At 38.5% G+C, this 21,650-nt stretch overlaps 1 protein-coding gene and 1 pseudogene across 1 annotated transcript in view; one reads left to right on the plus strand and one right to left on the minus strand.

Moving 5' to 3' along the window:
- TENM1 (teneurin transmembrane protein 1) overlaps nt 1-21,650 on the minus strand; it is a 1,381,582-nt gene that overhangs the window by 314,653 nt on the left and 1,045,279 nt on the right. The gene's annotated exons all lie outside the window — the stretch shown is intronic.
- LOC139438136 (sterile alpha motif domain-containing protein 3 pseudogene) lies at nt 2,871-4,453 on the plus strand (annotated as a pseudogene).

The raw sequence follows: 21,650 nt of genomic DNA on the forward strand, positions 1-21,650 counted from the left end.
CCTTAACAGAGTTACAGCATCTACTTTTTAGTTCATTTGACTCACCGAGGACAACTAACAAGGAGGTGATGATGGACAACCACTACACCAAGGAATCAAGAGAGCTTACAACTGCAAGCAAGACAGTTCCATCCATTGGCTCTATGGGACTGAAGCACCCTCTCAATTAGAGGTGAAATGGGCACCACCATCCCTGAATCCTCAGGATTGAGGAATGAATGATTAACTAGAGTCATCTTACTGATATTCTACTATAGACTTATTGTAATTCTAACAATGGAAGAACTTAAATCATTGATGTGGAGGCAGCGGCCACTGGTGGTTCTGAGGTCAGGGAGAGGGAACACAGGTGTAACACGGGGGCATTTTCAGGACTTGGAAATAGTCCTGAATGACATTGCAATGACAGGTACAGGGAATTATATATCTTGCCATAACCTACAGAATTGTGTGTGAGAGTATAAACTGCAATGTAAACTATAATACATGTTTAGGGGCAATGCTCCAAAATGTGTTCATCAATTGCAACGAATGTACCACACTAATGAAGAATGTTGTTAATGGGGGTAGATGTGGGAGGTGTGGGGAGCAGGGCATATGGGAATCCCCTATATTTTTTATGTAACATTTATGTAATCTAAATATATTTTTTAAAAAGTAAAAACAAAACAAAACAAAACACTTCTCAACAAAGAAAGACCCAGGACCAACTTCTTCACAAGTGAATTCTACCAATTGTTTCAAGAAAAATTAATGCCAATCCTGCTCAAACTCTTCCAGAAAGTTAAAGAGGAACACTACCTAACTCATTCTATGAGTCATAATGTCAAAATCAGATAAAGATACTATAGGAAAAGAAAATTACTAACCAATTTCTCTTATGAATATAGATGGAAATATCACGAAAATATTAGCAAACTGAATCCAACAGCATATTAAAAGAATTATATACCAAAATCAAGTGAAATTTATCCCAGTCATGCAAGTAATATTCAACACAAGAAAATAAATTCATCACATTAACAGAACAAAGGGAAAAAATAACCATTTTAATTGATACAGAAAAGGCATGTGACAAAATTCAGTCCCCCTTACTGATTATGACACTCAGAAACCTAGGAATAGAAGCATCCTTAATATGAGAAAGAGCACATATGGAAAACCCACAGTTAAAAGAAGATTTAATGGCAAAGGACTGAAAGATTTACAGTTAAAATCAGAAGAAAGACAAGATGTCCATGGTCACCACTGTTATACAGCATTGTATTAGAAGCTCTATCTATAGCAATTAAGAAAAAGAAATAAATGGCAACCATATAGGAAAGGAATTAAAACTTCCCCAATTTACATAGGATGTGATCCTATACATAATCCCCCAAAATCCACAACACAGATCCCAGAAATAATAAATGAATTCAGCATATCATGAGAACAAGACCATTATGCAAAAATCAGTAATATTTCTATATAATAGTAATGAACAATCAGAAGAGGAAATCAAGAAAAAAAATCCATTTACAATAGGAGCTAAAAGAATCAAATATTTAGGAATAAATTTAACAAAGAAAATTACAAATTATTGCTGAAAGAAATTAAAGACCTGAATAAATCAAAAGACTTTCCAAGATCTTGAATTAGAATACTAAATACTGTTGAAGGACTTCCAGAAAGGTGACATCAGTGTTGGTAGGCAGGGTTCAACTCACAAAAACAACAGAGGAATGGCAAAAAACTGTCTGAGGGAGCTGCTTTGAGTATTTGCAGACCAGGAGAGTGATGTGCATCCTCCATGTGGGCAAGGAACAGAGAGATGAAGAAGCCAAAATGAAAACTAAGGGTTGCTAACCTCTGTGACTGAGAATGGCACTCTTTCCCCACCCTCAAGGTGAACAGCCAGGATAAAATCTGTGGCTCACTGTAGCCAACTGAGGGGGATCACACGTCTTCATCCCTGTGAAGAGGGAGGGTGTGACAGAGGGTGAAGAATGGTTTCCCTTTATTAAGTTTGGTCAGCAGAGACTACTTTGAAACTCAGCTCTGGCCAGACCAGAATTACAGCAAGAGAAGATTGAAAGAGACACCTCTGTGGACAGGTTAACTGATGAGTGCCATTGGAGGGTTGGCCAGGAAACTACTAAATGATTTTTGGAGTCTCTCATCCCAGACCGTTGGGGCAGACCTGTGTCCCAATAGTGAGTCCCTGACAATATTTTGATAACTTAAGCTGGGGAACTTTAAAGACTTAGAATAAATTGAACCAAAAATCAAAGAAGAGCCATGAAACAAAGCCCATATGCAAGAGAGAGAGATTGACCATCAGAGAAATGCATCAACATGTTCTGATACATAGATGTCATTGAAAAAGTACAAGCCAGACTAAGAAACAGGAAAATCACACAAATCTCCTAAACCAATTCAAGGATTTGAAGGAAATTATGACGAAAGAGATAAAGGATATTAAAAAGACACTGGATGAGCATAAAGAAAATTGGTAAGCCGGCAAAAAACAAACAAACAAAAAAAGTAACAGAACTTATGGGAATGTAAGACAATGGATTGGACTAAAAATACACTAAAGAAAGCTGAGGGATGCCTGTGGAAAAAAAGTGGGAGAAAGTTAAAATAGTTGAGATAGGAGATGAGGAAAGAGGGGAAATTCCATCTGAATATTTATTTTATTAGCTAGTGACTTTAAATGCATGTTGTGAAAATAGTAGTTTTAGAGACATTTAATACTGAGAGTCTAAGGGAGTCTGACAAAAGAGGGAACCTAGAGAGCTAATTGTTAGGGGAAAAATGGGGAAAAATAAAAGAATGATAATTAGAAAACCTGAAGAATCCTTCTCTGACCTTTTATTCTACAGGTGTATTTATAGGATACAGCAATGGAATCTTGGTCAGTTGATCAAGTCTGCAATCAGTTGGTGGAGGAAAACTTAGGAGAGTTAGTCCATAAATTTCAAAAGGAAGAAGTAAGTGGAGCCACTTTGCTAGCACTTAATGATCAGATGTTTCAGCAACTGGTAAAGAAAATTGAGCACCAGGTTGTTCTAATGGATCTAATTTAAAAATGCAAGCAGAATAGTCAAGGGCAGAAGTGTCCTGGAAGCCCTAGAGAAACAGCACGATGATGCCAACCAAAGCAGCTACAGAGAATGACCAGTCCTCCAGTCCGGCCTGCCATGGGGAACAGACACCATCTTTCTATCCAACTAACAACCTTGATAAAGGATTAATTGACCAAAGAATACAAAAAAAAAAAAAAAAAAAAAAGAATGTGAAACATGTTCTAGCAAGGAATAGAGCCCTGCAGTGGACTAAGCCATATGTTTTATCAGAGTTCCTTACAATGTCAAAGGCATGCTGGCTGAGCAGAAGTGCGCTGATCAGAGCATGCAGATCAGGATTATTGAGTTCCTCCAGGACGACATGATCAAGTATATGGATGGCTCACTGTAATCCAGCATCCAGCAGTACAATGATGTGGTCAATGGCATGTGGCAGGCCCACCCTTTCCTGGTCGAGGATGACTGTGGCTTTTTTTTAAATGGAAATAAGCCCTCAAAGATTGCTTTAAATATGTTTCAAGACACATAGAAGATAATGAACAAGTGATGAGAATTAAGTACAAATTTGACACCGAAGAGGTTAGAGAAGGATATCTCTTTCTGATCTAAGAAATGATGAAATTCAAATTGTCCAGATAAAAGAAGAAGCTGTTTGTTTAGATTCTGAGGTAGATGCATGTATTAACTGGTTGCAGCAAGAATATGTGAAAACAGAAAAGGACTGGAGAGAAACTGACAACAGGATGAGCCAGATTTTGGAAATAAGAAGAAAGTTGTTTGACAGTAGAACTCCTCTGAAGGACATTCTTAAAATGTTTCCCTTCTTAAAATACCCTTATCAGATGTTCAGAGAATTCCAACTTCTCATGAAAACAGGTATTTATAAGAAAACAAGGCACATTTTGAAATCCTATTCAGAAAATACACTGGCTTCTTTTTCAGTGGTGAATAATCCAATCAACAGTGGTTTGCAAGAAAAAATGAGACAGTATACAGATGAAGATGTGCTGAAATATGTGAAGATGACAGTCATATGTCTGCTCCTCCCAGATGTTTTTGGGGATGACCTAAGTCTTTTTGTGGTTGTGAATGAAAAGGTGCAGTTCTCAATGCCCATGTTAGAAGTTAAAAAACCCTTTGAACATCAATGTCTGTGAATTTCCTTTGTATTTAGAAAAAAAAAAAGGCTCATCAAGGTGAATGATTGTGTTATGGCCTCGGCCGCTCTCATAGCTGCCTTTCATGTATTTGGGATCAAATGTCCAAGAAAACTGCCCCAAACCCTCAATTTCTTAGAGACACTGATTTTTGATATGCATAATCCCTGTTTTCCTTCTATTAAAGAAAAGGAAAAGAAAGTAAGATTTCAACACCCAGTCATTTAGCTGTATGCAAAATATTCTATCAGAATTATCTATGGGGCAACAAATTATAAAAATTGCTTTGACTTAGGATAGTGGCAGAAGTAGGTATTAGAATATCATCTTGTCGCAAAGATACTTGTGAATTTCAATGCCTTTTATCTTTCTATTAAGATCCTTAAGTTCTTTGTCAAATTTGGTAATAAAATACTCCTTAATAAAGAATGATTTGCTTATTTTGCTTTGAGTCATAAGAAATTCCATGGTCAAAGGTTTATTTCAAGGATGCATTAGTTTTGAAAAGATCTACATTTCAGAATTACTCATAATTTTTGCAGTAGTATCTACTTCCATCTATTCAATATGCCTAACGTGGCAGTTTGAAATTATTTATGAACTCCAAAAAAGATTATTAATTATGCTTGTAAACTGGTCTGCTCTTCTGGGCATGATACCCCTTTGATTGTATTGAAGTCAGAGTTTTCACTTTTACTTTATTAAATCAAGATTAGAGCTTTGATTTGACCATATCATTAGATCATGCAGAGTTGAGTCCCTGTTGCCTTGGGAGGTTGATAAAACAGACTCTTACACAAAAGTAGACACACAGGAGAAGTAGATACACAGAGAAAGTCTTAGCAGAGAGAACTTGGTTTTGACACTGGAGCCATAGGAAGAGTTGAGCCACTTGCCTGAAAGTTTATAGCTGACCTTGTGAAGAGACCAGAACAGCTGAGTCCAGAGAGAAATGAGCCTTGGATAAACGGATGAGCTTTATGCCAAACTACAGCTGAGATTAGAAGGGGCTGGGACCATAGAGCCTTAAGAGGAAGAGGAAGTCAGAGCCAATGCAGAGACTGGCAGCCATCTTGCTCCAAAATGTGGCAACAGAGTTTGGTCTGTGATTGTAAGCTTCTACCCTAAATAAATGCCTTTTATAAAAGCCCCCCAAAATATAGAATGCATTTTTGTACTCTACAGACTGTAGAATGGTACAGAATGTATTTTGTATTCTACAGAACGTAGAATGGTACAGCCACTTTGGACGACTGTTTGGCAGTTGCTAATGAAGTTGAATTTAGACTTGCTGAGTGACCTTGCAATACCTTACTAAATATACACCCAGAAGAACTGGAAGCAGAGACACAAACAGATATCTGCACACTAATGCTCACAGTGGCATTATTCACCATTGCTAAAAGTTGGAAATGACACAGGTGTCCAGCAACTGATAAAAGGATAAACAAATTGTGGTGTATACAAACAACAGAATATTATGCAAAGGAAAGAAAGAATGAAGTTGTGAAGCATATGACAAAATAGATGAAGCTGGAGGACTTTATGCTGAGCAAAGTAAGACAGACACAAAAGGACAAAAACTGTATAACTGCACTATTATAAGTAAATATATTGTGTAAACTCATGGCATCAATAATTAAATTATAGGTCATCAGAAAATAGAAAGAGGGTAGAGAATGGAAAACTGAGGGTGAATCTGGGCAGAATTGATAAAAAAGGTGGTTTGTAAATCTTTGGAAATGAATAGAAATGCTTAAAACATATCATGGCGTTTGTAAATAACAGTGTTATTGTATGGGTATGGCAGTGGCTAAAAGGGAAAGTTTAAGGTAATGTATATTACTAGAATGAAAGGTAAAAATTGTAACATGGGACTGTATAAGATAGTAAAACCTCATGTAAAAAATGAATATGAGTGATATGGCATATATGAGACAAAATATATTTTACATATATTTTACAAAATATATATACAAGTATACTAGAGAGAAGGAAACAGAATAGCAGTAATGTATGGCAGGGAAGCATAGAGAGATTGAGAGGTGATGAGTTTTGCTTGTTTTTTTTTGTTTATTATTATTGTAATAATGGAAATGCTTTAAAAATTATTGAAGTGATGATTGCACAAATATGTGATTGCACTGAATACCACTAATAGTACACTTTGGATGGATTTATGCTTTATTAATATGTATCAGTAAAATTGGTTTGTTAAAAAATACACAGGCAGCATATAATAACAGAATTGAGTTAGTGGAGGACAGAATTAGTGAATTGGAGGATCAAGTATCTGAACTTGAAAAGACAGGAGAACAGAAAGATTAAAGAATGGAAAATATGGAACAGGGTCTCAGGGAATTGAATGAAAACATGAAACACACAAACATATGTATTATCAGTGTCACGGAAGGAGACAAGAACAGAAAATAAGAAGAAAGAATATTTTAGAAAATAATGAACAAAACTGTCCAATCCTTAAAGGAGACATAAATATCAATATCCACAATGGACAATGCATCTCAAACAGAATAAATCCAAATAGACCTACTCTGAGACATCTACTATTCAGAATGAAAAATACCCGAGATAAAGAGAGGATTCAGAAATCAGCAAGAGGAAAGCAATGCGTCACATAAAATGGAACCTCACTAAGACTAAGTCCTGATCTCTCATCAGAACCATGGAGGAGAGAAAAAAGTGGTATGATGTATTTAAAGTACTGAAAGAGAAAAACTGCCTTCAAAAATACTTTATTCATCAAAACTGTCATTCAAAATGAGGGTGAGTTTAAAGTCTTCATAAACAATCAGAACCTGAGAGAATATGTTACCAAAAGACCAGAACTACAAGAGATACTAAAGGAAGTTCTACAGCCTGAAAGGAGAAAATAAAGGTAAGAAGAATTGGAGAAGAGTTTAGAAATGAAGATTACTAGTAAGGGTAACATAAAGGGTGAAATGGAAAAGACAATAGTACGATATGATGACAGAAAGCCAAAAGATAAAATGGATGAAATAAGTAATGTCTTTACATTAATAACATTGAATATTAATGGTAGAATTCCCAGTGAAAAGCCATAGACTGACAGAATGGATAGAAAAATATGACTCGCTTCAGACATAAGAACACAATCAGGTCAAAAGTGAGAGGTTGGAAAAGGGTATTTAATGCAAATAGTAATCAAAAAAGATCTGAGGTAGTGATACAACTTTTGGATAAAATAGATTTTAGTTGCAAAACTTATAAGAGATAAAGAAGGTCACTATGTATTAATAGAAAGAGCAATTCACCAATAAGTAAGTATAATTTATACTTATGTGCGGTCACCCCTCGGGCTGAAGTGTGGTTTGCTGGCCTGGCAGGGGAGCGGCCGCGGTAGGCCTAATTCTGCTGCCCCCATAATAGGGTGGCTGGTCGGACTCACCGCCACCCCTGAAGGAAGCTCGGCATGGGCGCAGAGTGCCCTCGGGTCTCCCCTTCTCGGCAGCCATGCTTCCGCGGCCGCCCCTCCTCCCAGATGGCGCCACCCGATGCCTTGTGGGGCGGCACCCTTCTTCCTTCTCCCTGCGCAGGCGCAGGGCAGAAAATTCCAGTCTGCCCTTTTCCCCTCCCCCGACAGCAGCAACAGCCAGGTGTGGGCGGAAAAATCCAGCCCGCCCTTTTCCCCTCCCCCAACAGCAGCAACAGCCAGGTGTGGGCGGAAAAATCCAGCCCGCCCTTTTCCCTTCCCCCGACAGCAGCAACAGCCAGGCGTGGGCGGGAAACTCAAGTCTGCCCTCCACCCCAGCAACAGCAGCCACCAATCCCTAAACCCTGCCCCTTCCCCCAGCAACAGCGACAGCCAATCCCTAACCACCACCCCTCCCCCGTCCAGTACCGCCCACTGACCTTTTGCCGGCAACCAATCAGAACAGGGCGTGGCTTCGACCAATCAGCCTTCCCCAGCCCCTATAAAACTGTTGCCTCTCCCTCAGTAAAGTGGACTTGCGTGTTTACCTTGTCTCCGCGGTAGTTCTTCTGCCGTGCGCCCTCCAGTCCTGAGAGCCCCCGACAAGGGCCTGGCCTCCCTTGTCCCCAGTTCGTCGCCTGCTTCTCCGGGCGACCCCTTCGTCGCCTGCTTCTCCGGGCGACCCCTTCGTCGCCGGCTTCGCCGGGCGACCCCTTCGTCGCCGGCTTCGCCGGGCGACCCCGTCAGCCGAACCGCGCAACCCCTTGTGAGACCGATCCCTCGTCTGCTGCCGGACCGATGCCTCGTCCCAGGTGGGACCGACCCCTCGTCCCAAGCGGGACCGACCCCTCGTCCAGAGCTGGACCGACCCCTCGTCCGCAGCCAGACCCCACCTCTACCGACCGAGCAAGCCGTCGCACTTATGCACCGAACCTGGGTTCCCCAAGATACATGAGGCACACAATGGAAAACTGAAGAGAGAAATAGATGTCACTACAATATTTGGAGACTTCAATATACTAGTCTCAGTATTGGATAGAACATCTGGACAGAGGATAAAAAAGAAATAGAGAGCTTGAATAACATGATAAATGAACTAGACCTAACAGACATTTATAGAGCTCTGCACCCCAAAACAGCAGGATATAGATAGTTTTCAAATGCTCATGGGCCCTTATCTAGGATAGACCATATGTTCAACCAAAAGACTGGTTTCAATAAATTTTAAAAGATTGGAATTATATAAAACACTTTGTTCATAATGGAATGATGTTAGAAATTTTAAAATGGACAGAAAAAGGAAAATTTCATAAATATATGGAGATTGAACAAAACATTTTAAATAATCAATGAGTCAAAGAAGAAATTGCAAGAGAATTCAGTAAAAATCCTGAGATGAATGAAAATGAGAACACAACACTATTGGACTTACCCCAGCCAGCTAACAGGGAGCCAAGAGTGCCTACAACTGCAAAGAGGAGAATTGCATCCATTGTACAAGTAGAGTCGAGGCACCCTCTTGATAGAGGGGTGGAGTGGACATAGCCATCCCAGGGTCCACAGAATGGAGGAATAGAGTATGGACTGGAGTGGACTTACTGATATTCTTTTCATGAACTATTGTGTTTAGTAGTGGAAATAAATGTAACACTGAGATGGAGAAAATTGTCACGGTAGCTGCTGATGGTGGGAATGGGAAGAAGAGATGTGATGTGGGGGCATTTTCAGGACTTGGAGGTGTCCTGGGTGGTACCGCAGGGACAGTCAGTGGACATTGTATGTCCTCCCATGGCCCACTGGGTGGACTGGGGCAGAGTGTAAGCTGTAATATGGACCATTGACCATGTGGTGCAGCAGTGCTCAAAGATGTATTCACCAAGTGCAATGAATGTCCCATGATGATGGAGGAGGTTGTGGTTATGGGAGTATTGGGGTGAGGGGGGTGGGGGCAATATGGGGACCTCATTTTTTTTAATGTAACATTAAAAATCAATTAATTAATTTAAAAAACCTATGGGACAGCTTTGTGGCAGGGTTGGTAGGAAAGTTTACAGTCCTCAGTGGAAGAGATGTCCCAAAGGAGGAAATCAAATTTCCTGAGGAGATACAGGCTTTAAGACAATTAATCAATGGTAATTGCATAAGTAACCTCAATCAATTTACAGAATTGAAAGAATATATGAATAAAGAAATAAAGGGTATTAAGAAGACACTGATTGGGCATAAATAACAACTTGAAAGTCTGCAAATAAAAGTAACAGATCTTACGGAGTGAAAGACATGATGGATGAGATTAAAAATACACTAGAGACACATAAAAGCAAATGTGAATTGCTCAAAGACAGAATTAGTGATTCTGAAGACTGAACATGTGAAATGGAAAAGACAAGAGAACAGAAAGAGAAGAAAATGGAAAAAATGTAACAGGGTCTCAGCAAATTGAATGACCATGCAAAATGCTAAAACACATGCATTATTCATGTCCCAGAGGAGAAGAAAAGGGAGACAGAAAAAATATTTGAGGAAATAATGATTAAAATTTCCCTACCTTTATGAAAGATATAAGTATTAATATTGAAAAAGGACAACACACCCCAAACAGTATAGACCTGAATAGATCTACCCAAAGCAACCTACTATTCAGAATGAAAATATGAGAGCTAAAGAGATTTTGAGAGCAGCAAGAATAAAGCAAAGAATCATATACAAGTGAATTATTTTTTACCCACTCCCCACGCCCAGCCCATCATGTTTTTATTGTATTTTTTGAAGATACATAGATCATAAAAAATTTTGCATTAAAAATATAAGAGGTTCCCACATACCCCCCCTCCCCACACCCCACTTTTCCCACAACAACAACCTCTTTAATCATTGTGGCACATTCATTGCATTTGGGAAATACATTTTGAAACACTGCTGCACCACATGGATAATAGTTTACATTGTAGTTTACATGCTCCCCCAGTCGATTCAGTGGGTTATAGTAGGATATATAATGTCCAGCATCTATCCCTTCAATATCATTTATGGCAACTCCAAGTCCTGAAAATGTCCCCACATCACATCTTTTCTTCACTCTCCCTGCCTTCAGCAACTACCATGGCCACTTTCTCCACATCAAAGCTACAATTTCTCCCATTACTAGTCACAATAGTTCTATAGTAGAATATAAGTAAGTCCACTCTAATTCGTATTTTTATTCCTCAATCTTGTGGACCCTGGAATGGTGATGTCCACTCCACCTGTATATAGAGAAGGGCTTTAGATTCCACATGGATGATGGATGCAATTCTCCTGCTTGCAGTTGTAGGCACTCTCAGGTCCCTAGTGTGGTGGTTGACCATCTTCACCTCCCTGTTAACTGACCTGGGTAAGTCCAATGAACAAAGGAGTAGAAGATGCAACTCTGCTGAGGCTCAGGGCCCAGCTGGCACATGGACAGTCCAGAGATTCAAGTCTCCTGAGTATACACCAACCCTAGTGCCAACCACAGGATCAGTAAAAATGACAGAAGAGGCATGTGTAGATAGGTCACATCTGAGTCCAACTCCATCACACTCAAGAACACAATTTCCAATGTAGAGCCATCTGCCATGACCCTAGAACCTGTGGGTCTCTGTAGCCCTCAGGAGAACCAGTATACTTGGGATTGTATCTACTTTGGCTGTCTCTGGGGTTGTGCTGAGGCATGCATAAGCGTGACCCATCTGATGACCTCCTGACTCTTTTTTGAAGACTCTTGGCCATATAGACTCATTTGTCTTTGCTTTTTTTACCCCTTTTATTCAAGGCCAAAAAGCAGTTTTTAACACATGATCCTACATGTAAGCTAAGATATTATGCTCATCTGAGTTGACCCTTTTATTCAAGGTCTCTTTCTAGTTGCATCACCAGTTAGTGATTCATAGTAATCCCTCAGCAACAGGGAAGTTCATCCCTGGGATTCATGTCCCACACTGGGGGGAAGGTAATGCATTCACATGCTGAGTTTGGCTTAGAGAGCGGCTACATTTGAGCAACATGGAGGCTCTCAGTAGGTAACTCTTAGGCACCCTGCAGCTCAGGTTGGGAGGATGGGTCAGATGGGCCAAGGAATTGTGGGGAGGGCTGGGAGGAACAGTTGAACATGGGAGATTGTCAGTTATGCAGTTTAAACTATAATGTTGAGAAAACTCTTCAGAATGTATTATAAGGAAGGGTTACCTGTTTAAGGTGCTTAAGGGGGGGCATCTGGCACAGGGGCGGGCTTTCAGGTAGTGTGTGAGTGCTCATTTTGTCATAGTTTGTTATGTCACTGGGTGAAGACCCATACAATGAGTATGAAGGTGTACCCATACACTGGGGTAGCCTGATGTTCTCTAACAGAGGGGATTGTGTCTCCCAAAAGAATTGGTGGATCCTAATGGGTTAGGGCAGTCTAGTATGTCAAGCCCTCAGCATTGTTGTGAGTGTCTGTGAATCTGGCCCTTCAAGTAGTGAAGATTGGTTGTCACATGGGCCCTGAGGGGAGGGGAAAAGAAGTATAGAATAGATGGAAGCAGGGTACCTGGGGAGAAATGGAAGTGTTCCACAAGATCATGCAATGATGGATATAGGACATGTTAAATTACACCCAAAATGTATAAAAGTCTATAGGCTAAAATGTAAACCATAATGTAAAACAGAAGGTAACTAAAAATTTAGAAAATTGTACAGTCTAAAATATAAACCATAATGTTAACCAAAATGGAACCATATTTGATAACTATGTTTCAATATCTGTACATCAGCTGAAGCAAATATAACATGAACATGTAAAGAGATCACTGCTGGGGTAGGATTTGATATTGGATATATGGGAGTCCCCTATATTGCATAAGTGAATTGCTGGACCTAAAACATTTTTGAAGACAAAATTAAAATTTAGAAAAAAAAGGATGTAGACATTGAAGAGGAAAGGAAAAAAAAAACTGCCTTGCCACTACACAAGTGAATCTTGATAAGATGAAGTGCTGACCTTTCGTCAGAAACCATAGTGGAGAGAAGAAAGTGGTATGATGTATTTAATGTACTGAAAAGGAAAAACTGCCAGCCAAGACTTCTGTATCTGGCAAAGCTGTCCTTCAAAAGAGAAGGGGAGTTCAAAGTCTTCACAGACCGTGGCAGTTTTGTATTGTTTTTGAATTCCAAAAATAGATATTGGATTGTGTTTGCAAAGTGTTCTGTTTCTCTGGGGGTATTAGATTGTATTTGATTCAGAGGTTTCCCTTTTACTTTATTAAATCAAGATTAGGGCTTTTATTTGACCACATCATTAGGATGAAGTAGTTTGAGGTCCTGCTCACCTCCTTTGTGTGCTATATAAACCAATGATCAAATAAAGACAGGGAAGTAAGTACACAGAGAAGGAGAGCACAGAGTGTTTAGTTTTGGACACTGGAGCCCAGGGGGAGAGCCAAGCCATTGACCTGATAGTCTGCAGCTGAAGAGAACAGTGCCTTGAACAGCTGAGAAAACCCAGAAAGAAACAAGCCACAGGGAGAGATGAGCCTTAAGCCAGCCTACAGCTGAGATCAGAAGAAGCTGGGACCATGGAGCCTTAAGTATGAGAAGGAAGGCTGAACCCTTGCAGACATTGCTTGCCATCTTGTGTCAACACATGGCAACAGACTCTGGGTGAGAAAGTACCTCTTATGGCACTTTGATTTGCACTCTTTAGGGCCATGTGACTGTAAGCTTCTGCTCCAAATAAGTACCGATTATAAGGGTCAATAGATTTCTGGTATCTTGAAACAGCATTCTTTTGACTGACTAATACAGAATTTGGTACCTGAGAGTATGGTCATGCTTTTGCAAGTACCAAAACCCTGGAATGGTTTTATAAATGGGTAAGTGGAAGTATTTGGAGGAATTTTGAGACGCATGATGGAAAAGGGCTAGATTGCATTGAAGAGACCATTGGTAGTAACACAGAGCATAAAGTTATTTTTGATAAGGTCTTAGGAAATAATTGTGAGATGTTTGAAAGAAATATTCTAGAGCACTTTGAAGAGACTGTTAGTAGGATTATGGACATTAAAAAGACTTTTTATGACGTCTTAGACCTCATAAATGGGAAGCCTGGACATATAGCTGAAGAAGTTTCCAATGTAACTTTGGAGAATGAAGCTTGGCTTCTTCTTGCAGCTTACAGAAAAATGCTAGACAAGAGAGATAATCTGAGAATTGAATTGTTGGGCACAAAGTAACTGGAAACTGATTCTGGAAATCCCAAGCCTCTGGAAATCAAGTTTCCAGTTAATAGTGCACCATCTGAGGAATTAACTAACTTTTGAACTTATAAGTCAGGATTGTCTTACTGTCTGATGGTTTTGATCCCTGCTTCCCGCATGCTAAACCAACAAGCTTTTTCAAAAAGCTGTGTGAACTAAACCACTGTCAGCCTGGACTAAAAGGGACATGGAGGGGAGAGTTGGAAGGGAAAACAGCATTAAGAGGAAAACCATGGAAGCTGAGACCTGGAATTAAGACATGTCCTTGGGTCAAGAGAGGAATCCCATCCATGTGTACAGAGCAGGTGAGTTTGCCCCTGCAATTGAAGATGGTAGATGTTCCTGCCCACTGTTCAGGAAGAGTTTTGCCATCCCCGGGTTTAGAAAGGGTGGAGCAAATTATGCAAGGTTTTTGGTCAACATGCCATAGGTCTGAGAGGGGTGGGCCTGCCCCTCATGGATTAGGGAAGGCCAGGTTGCCAACTCATTGCTCTGAGAGGGTTGGGCCACTACGACAATGATTAGGGAGAATGTTGTCTCCACCTCACTATAGTAGGGTGGTTAAGACTGCCCCAGGGATCAAGGAAGGTGTGGCCACCACCTCAGTGTTCTTGGAGAGTGAGGTCTGGAGCTCATTCACCACTCAGATGCTTGATGTGGGTAGAACCAAGAAAATAACAAGCCAGTGGAAACAGTGGACCCCATGAGGCCCCAGGGAGAAGAAACCATCATTTTAGGATTTTTTTCTCAGACTTCAAAATCTAATAAAGTATTCCCTGTAAGTTTAAGGAACTGTAGGGGACCAGTGACTCATGTTTCCTTCCCAATTTCTCCTTATGGTAATGCAAATGTTTATCCCTTGTCTGTCCCTTGTATATTGGAAGCTGATAAATGATTTTGTAAGTTTCAAAGAACTAAAACCAGACTGGATTTTGCCCCAAGACAAACTGTATTTCTTTAAACTGTTTATGATATCACTTTGTATTTAGCATTATTATCAATTTAAGATTTATTTTTGAATATTGTAGATGAACTACTGATTTTAATGTATGTAGAAGTTTTAATTAGCTTTAGTGTAAAAGTGTGGAAATGCATATAGTGGATGGAAACACATAGTAACAGCTAGTTTATAAATGGGGATGTGGCTGAAAATTGTAGTCTAGGACTGTAAATGCCAATTGATAGAATGCTAGAGAATGATCTAGGAACTGAATAGCACAGTAAGCCAAGAGGTGGATGAGAATTGTGGGCACAGATGCAAGAGTGTCCTTTGTGAGCTAGAGCAAATGTACATCACTACTGCAGGTTGGTGGAAATGTGGAGAAGCATTGGAAAGATAAAAATGGAGTGACCTATGGTTACTAGTAATAAATAATATAGCTAGCAGTAATAATATAGTATTTTTGCATCTATGTCAAAGATATACTGTGTCAATAATGGGGCAGTATGGAAAATGTGTTCCAAATGTATACTATGGACATGGTAAAAATCAGATAATATTATATTATTTGTAACAAATGTTCCACCACAGTGTGCAGTGCTGGTAGAGGGATGTTGTTTGGGAATTCTGTACATATGTATGATTGTTTTATAAGTTTACAACTTCTGTCATAAAAATATATTTAGAAAATAATAATAAGGTGGGTTGGGGGAAAATATACCAAATATAAGATAAGATAATTATAATTAGTGGTAAGATTTTGACAATATTTTTTCATAATTTGTAACAAACCTTTCATAACAATGCAAGGTATTGGTGGAGGTTTGATGTATGGGACCCCGGTATGATATTACGCATGTTTGCTTTGTAAGTTCCAACTTTTACTAGACACTTAATTGTTTATGTATGTTCTTATAAAAATGATATAAAGATAATAATAATAGTAGGGTGGGTTGGGGGAAAATACTTTGGTTAATGGTAATATTTTGACAATGCTCTTTATTCTCTAGTTAAAAATGTTTAATAGCAATGGAAGGTGTTGGTGGTAGGGTGTAGTACAATAGTCCTGTATGATGTTATATATGTTTGTTTTGTAATTCACAACTATTACTATACACTTATTATTTATGTATGCTTATGTATGAGCGATTTACTTCAATAAATTTGTTTTTAAAAAAGATAAAATGATTTATTTTTGAATATTATATTTTTAGAATTCAGAGGATGGAGTGTGGCAGTTTGTTATTGTTTATGAATTTCAAAAATAGATATTGGATTGTGTTTATAAACTGGTCTGTGCCCCTGGGTGTATTAGATTGTATTGTATTTAGAAGTTTCACTTTGACTTTATTAAATCAAGACTAGGACTTTTATTTTTTCATGTCCTTAGGGTGAGAATATTTGAGTCCATCCCCACCCCCATTTTCTGGGCTATATAATTGGATACTCAGTCAAGGATAGGGAAGTAAATACAAGGAGAAGGATAACACAGAGTGTTAGGTTTATGAGACTGGAGCTGCAGGGATAGGGCCAAGCCATTCACCTGATAGTCTGAAACTGAAGAGACCAGAGTCCTCAACAGCTGAGAAAAGCCCAGAAAGAAATGAGCCACGGGGAGACAGTTGAGCCTTAAGCCAACCTGAAGCTGAGATCAGAAGAAGCCGGGACTATGGAGCTTTAAGAGGAAGAAGGAAGGCTGAACCCTCACGAACATAGCCTGCTGTTTTGTGTTAACACATGACAACAGACTCTGGGTGAGAAAGTACCTCTTATGGCACCTTGATTTGAACTCCTTAGGGCCTTCTGACTTGTACCCCCAAATAAATACCCATTATAAAAGCCAACTGATTTCTAATATTTTGCATCAGCCCCCCTTTTGCTGACTAATACACAGATAAACAAAAAATGGTAGAATATGTTACCAAAAGACTAGAATTTCAAAAGGTACTAAAGGCAGTGCTGAAGCCTGAAAGGAAAAAAAGGACAAGAGACTTGGAAAAGAGTGTAGAAATGAAGATAATTAGAAAGGGTAAATTAAAGGGTAAAAAGATAGACAGTAGTACAAGGTGACAACAGAAAGTCAAAGTCAAAATGGATGAAATGAGTAATGACTTTACAGTAATATCATCGAATGTTAATGGCTTGAACTCCCCAATCAAAAGGCATAGACTGATAAAATGGATAAAAAATATTTATATGCTGTCTACAAGAGACTCACCTCAGATGTAAGGACACATCCAGGTTAAGAGTGAAAGGTTGGAAAAAGATAATCCATGTAAATAGTAACCAAATAAGAGCTGGAGTATCAATGTTAATATCAGACAATTTAGATTTTAAAGGCAACACTGTTATAAGGGATGAAAAAGGTCATTATATATTAATAAAAGGGGCAATTCAGTAAGAAGATATAACTCTACTAAATATTTATGCAACTAAATTCCATGCCCCAAGATACATGAGGCACACACTGGCAAAACTGAAGGGAAAAATAGATGTCTCTATAATAATAGTTTGTGACTTCAATATGCCGCTCTCAGTATTGAATAAAACATCTGGACTGAGGATAAAAAAAGAAAAAGAGAGTTTGAATAATATGATAAATGAACTAGGCCTAACATACATCTACAGAGCACTGCACCAAAAAGAGCAGGATATAAATTCTTTTCAAATGCCCATGGATCCTTCTCCAAGATAGACCACATATTTGGTCACAAGACAAGTCTCAATAAATTCAAAAAGAGTGAAATTATCCAAAACATTTTCTCTGATCCTAACAGAATGAAGATGGAAATCAATAATGGATGGAAAAAAGAAAAATTCATAAATATAAGTAGACTAAACAACACAACCAGTAGGTCAAAGAAGAATTTGCAAATGAATTCAGCAAATATCTTGAGATGAGTGGAAATTTGAACACAACATATCAAAACCTATGAGGCACCACAAAGGCAGCACTGAGGGAAATTTATTGCCCTCAACGTTACCTTAAAAAAGAAGAAAGAGTTAAAATTGAAGACTGAACTACAAACCTGGTGGACTAGAAAAAAACACACATGAAAACAGCAAACTAACCCCAACCCAAGCCAAAGGAAAGAAATAGTAAAGATCGGAGCAGAAATAAATGAAAGCAAGGAAAAAAAAATAGCATCAGCAAAACCAAAAGTTGATTCTTGGAGATCAACAAAATTGACAACCACTTAGCTAGACTGACAAAGTAAAAAAGAGAGAAGACAGACATAAAATCTAGAAAGAGAGTGGGGACATTACCACTGACCTTGTGGAAGTAAGAGAATACATAAGAGGATAATATGAAAAACATTAGAGTTTCCCATATACCCCCTATCCCCCCGCGCCACTCCTCCCACACCAACAACCTCACCCATCATTGTAACACACTCACTGCACTTGGCAAATACATTTTGGAGCACTGCTGCAGCACGTGGATAATAGTTTACCCTGTAGTTCACACTCTCCCTCAGTACATTCAGTGGGTTATGGCAGGATATATAATGTCCAGGATCTGACCCTGCAATATCATTTAGGACAACTCCAAGTCACAAAAATACCCCCTCATCACATTTCTTCTTTCCACTCCCTGCCCTCAGCAATTACTGTGGCCACCTTCTCCCCATCAATGATGCAATTTCTTCTATTAGTAGTCACAATAGTTTTATAGTAGAATATCAGTTAAGTCCACTCTAATCCATAATTTATTCCTCCATTCCGTGGACCCTGGGATGAAGATGTCCACTCCATGACTCTATTTAGAGGGGGCTTAGATTACACATGGATGATGGGTAATGTAACATTTTCTGTGATGTATGTATCTTCAAAAAAATACAATTTACAAAAATGATGGGGGTGGGGGTGGGGTGTGGGTTATATATGAACCTTTTATGTTTTTTTAATGTAACATTCTATGTGATCCATTAACTTTAATTTTAAAAGTATTATTTAAAAAATAAATAAAATGAATATGCAATAGAAAAAGAGGATACTATGAACAAGTGGAACAAGTGTATGTGAAAAAAATTAGAAAATGTAAACGAGATGGACAAATTCCTAGAAACACAAAAACCACCTTCACTGAAGCAAGAAGAAATTGAAGACCTCAAAAAACCAATTTCAAGTGAAGAGATTAAACAGTCATCAAAAACCTCCTAAAGATGAAAAGTCTAGGACCAGATGGCTTCACAGGTGAATTCTACCAGTCATTCAAAGAAGACCTAATACCACTCTTGCTCACACTCCTCCGAAAAATTGAACAGGAAAGAATTCTACCAAACTCATTCCATGAAAGCCAACATCACCCTAATGCCAAAACCAGATAAGATACTATGAGAAAAGAAAATTACAAATATCTCTACTGAATATAGATGCAAAAATCCTCAATAAAATACTTGCAAACGAAATCCAAAAGCATATTTAAAGAACTACACACCATGATCAAGTGGTTTTTATCCCAGGTATGCAAGTGTGGTTCAACAGAAGAAAATCAATTAGTGTAATAAACCATATTAATAAATTGAAGAAGAAAAATCATATGATCCTCTCTATTGATGCAGAAACAGCATTTGACAAAATACAGTACACTTTATTGATAAAAACACTAAAAATAGGAATAGAAGGTAACTTTCTTTATATGGTAACATGAGTATATGAAAAAGCTACAGCTAGCATTGAACTCAACAGTGAAAGACTGAAAGCTTTCCTGCTGAGATCAGGAACAAGACAAGGATGCCCATTGCCACTATTGTTATTTAATATTGTGCTCAATGTTCTAGCTAGAACAATTAGTCTAGATAAAGAAATAAAAGACAAGGAAATAGGAAAGGAAGAAGTAACACTTTTGATATTCCCTAATGACATTATCATTTTATTAGACAGGGCTTTCTATGGAAACAGAATCAACAGGAGATATCTGTAAATAGTATGAGAAATAAAAAGCCCATAAATAAGAAAGGAAAAGGAAGTGATAAAACATTCTTTATTCACTGATGACAGGATATTATCCAGGAAATCCTGAAAAATCCATAAAAAAGCTACTAGAATTACTAGACAAGTTCATCAAAGTGGCAGGATACAAGACTAATATGCAGAAACCAATAGCATTTCTATACACAACTGATAGGTATTCTGAGGAGGGAATCAGAAAAACAATTTCATTTTTAATAGCAACTAAAACTATCAAATATTTAGGAATAAACTTAATCAAAAACATAAAGAACCTGTATTCAGAAAACTGCAAAACATTTCAAAAAGAAGCTGAAGGAAATGTAAATGAATGAAAAGATATTCTGTGTTCATGGATTGGAAGACTAAGTATCATTAAGATGTCAATTCTACCCAAATTGATTTACAAATTCAATGCAATCCCAGTAAAAATCCCAACAGACTTTTTTGCAGAAATTGAAAAGCCAATAATCAAATTTATTTGGAAGGGTAAGTGGCCCAAAATAGCCCAATATATATATTTTTTTAAATCAAAATTAGAGGACTCTCACTTTCTGAATTTAAAGCACATTAAGAGGTTCCCATATAACCCACTCCTCAGTCCCCCACCTCATCATTTTTGTAAATTGTATTTTTTGAAGACATATACATCACAAAAAAGTTACATTAAAAATATGAGGTTTCTGTATACCCCCCACTCCCCTACCCCACTCCTCCCACACCAACTGCCTCCGCCATCATGGTGGCACACTCATCGCAATTGGTGAACACATTTTGGGGCACTGCTGCACTACATAGATAATAGTTCACCCTGTAAATTCATACTCTTCCCCAGTACATTCATTGGTTATGGCAGGATATATAAAGTCCAGCATCTGTCCCTGAAATATCATTTAGGACAACTCAAAATCCCAATTACTTGACTATAATGGCTAAGGACAGAGAGATGGACCAATGGAACTGAATCAAGAACTCAGAAATTGACCCAAACATCTACAGCCAAGTGATTTTGGCAAGGCTCCAAAGCCCACCCAGCTTGACCATTAACAGTCTATTCAACAAATGGTGCTGGGAGATCTGTATAGCCATATCCAAAAGAAAAGAAGACTGCTATTATACACCTTATACAAAAATTAACTCAAAATGGATCAAGGACCTAAACATAAATGTGACAACCATAAAACTTCTAGAAGATGAAGGAGGATGGGTCATTGATGGGCCCTCAATATTAATGACAATGCTTATGAACCTTTACTCTTGAAATGACAATTTAGCATAGTACTATAGGGTGCCTAAGTGTTACCTCCTGAGAACCTTCTTGTTGCTCAAATGTGACCTCTTCCTAAATCAAACTCAGCATATAAATGCAATAACTTTTCCCCAGCTTGGGACATGACTTCCAGAGATTGTTTTCACTGGCACCAAGAGATTATTACCAAGAACCAACTAGCAGTGTGACTGGAAACAAAAAAAAACCTTGACCAAAAGGGGGAAAAGATAAAGACAAATGAGTTTATATGACTAAGAGACTTCAAAGTGAGTCAGGAAGTCAGTCTAGAGGTTACAATTACACACATCTCAGCAGGATCTCTTTCACAGCCAAATTAGACACTATCCCTAATAGTGGGTCTCCTGAGGGCTCTGGAGACACCCAGGCATGATGATCAAGGCCAATAGCTCATGAGTTTGGTGCCTTGCCAGTGGGCCCTACTTTGGGCTTTGTGCTTCCCAATGTGAAAGAATTAGACTTAGTTGTGGTTTCCCTACACATGGCTCTTTAGTCCCTTCTACTTGAACCTATATTTGGTGCTGGAGTTGATAAGTGTA

The sequence above is a fragment of the Dasypus novemcinctus genome, chromosome X (assembly GCF_030445035.2).
Source record: "Dasypus novemcinctus isolate mDasNov1 chromosome X, mDasNov1.1.hap2, whole genome shotgun sequence".
Classification (NCBI taxonomy): Eukaryota; Metazoa; Chordata; class Mammalia; order Cingulata; family Dasypodidae; genus Dasypus; species Dasypus novemcinctus.